Raw genomic sequence first — 1637 nt, 5'->3', positions numbered from 1 at the left:
CTTGAAGATCTGGTTTCTTGTTTAGTGTCGTCACACATCTTTTCTTTAATTTGCTGTAAAGCAAAGTAGTACTAGCATGATTTCAAAGCAGCCATAATTTGCTTTAGCTACTCATTAAGTTTGAGAGAACAATATCGCACTCTTAACTCAGCTACACCTGTTTAGCATTTACTGTGCTGATAATGATTACAATAAGAAAAATGATTAGCTTGTTAAAATTATGCATTACAGTAAAACTAACAGCCCAATAAAATACAAAGCAGTTCATATTAGCTTGATCCCAATCAGCTATAACACATATATCTTTGTTAGGACATTTTATAAAAAATTAATCAGTTGTAACACTTTTGATGTTACTGATACTGCTGAAGACACTTATGGATAAATTCAATTTTAGGGTGGTTGCCAGCCTCAACACATGCAAGAATTCACTGCAATGCAGTGGCGAGCACTTTGACTACTTGTTTTACCAATTGTGTTTATCGTGTGTGGATTAAATGCACATTTATTTACTTTTTCAACTATGAGGTTAGAAACACAACATTAGCATTTGATTAGCTTACAAAAATTGCCGTGATGAATATCTTACCCATATGGAAACGATATATATAAATCTTATAAAGTTTGTATCTGTCTTGTGTGAAACTTGTATGAAAAGCATACAAGAGTGAAAATAGATATAAGATCCCTTGAAAAGTTATATAAATGAAACTTGTATGTTTTGGATACTTACTAAAACAATATATGAAAGTAATGAGAAAGTGGCCACTTTCATGAGTAAATGAAGTAGGCCACATCTTATGCAAGTCTTTTGTAAGTTTTTACTATTTCTTTTCCATACTGGTAGCTACCAGCGGCAGAGGCAAAGTGACATTATCCTTAATCTGGGGTCATGTTTAATGGTTAATTTTGATTAAGCTGAATATTGTCTGTCCTTCAATACTATTTTTGCTCTTCGCCTCCACTCATGGGTGGAATGTCTGGCTCTCTGTTTGCTAAATGCTCAATAACCAGCTAGTTGGTAACTTGACTCTCTCTGATATCTGCTGTTCCAGTGGGTTTGTGAGGGGTTGTTCACTGCTAGCTAGGGGTGCAACGATACTCGTATCGATATTGAACTGTTCGATACAGTGTTTTCGGTTCGGTACGTATATGCATCGAACAATACAAAATTTTAATTTATTTGATCAACTTTTCTTCTGACGATGCTGTCCGTGTTGAGAGCTCAGTGGATCTGCATTCGACTACTCCGCCTAGGCTGCACTGTCGAGCGCAGATCCACTAAGGGCAGCGCAAGCTAGCAAGACAGAAGCTAAGCACGTTGCAACATGGCAAATTGAACCTCCCCCACCCTCATTCAGATCTGGCCTTTGGAACTATTGTGGTCTTCATGTGAAGTATGACCCTGAAGGTAAGCACGTCATGGACTAAAGTAAAACAGTATGTTGGATGTGCCACGCAATGCTCAATTACATGGGTGGAAACTACTGCGTTAGCGTAGTTAGCTCGTTAACGTGTTGACGCCGTCCAGCCCCTCGCACGGGGCGATCCGCGGTAGCTCGTTAACGGAGATTTGCCGTGTTGTGGCGTTAATGTTATTTCAGATTAACGCTGACAGCACTAGTGGGAACACAACG

This window comes from Aulonocara sp. 'chitande type north' Nkhata Bay, linkage group LG7 (assembly GCF_057382095.1).
Source record: "Aulonocara sp. 'chitande type north' Nkhata Bay isolate Kocher_YH1m ecotype deep benthic linkage group LG7, A_spYH_male_GT1.1, whole genome shotgun sequence".
NCBI classification, from domain to species: Eukaryota; Metazoa; Chordata; class Actinopteri; order Cichliformes; family Cichlidae; genus Aulonocara; species Aulonocara sp. 'chitande type north' Nkhata Bay.
Note: the sequence above shows the minus strand (reverse complement) of the source record.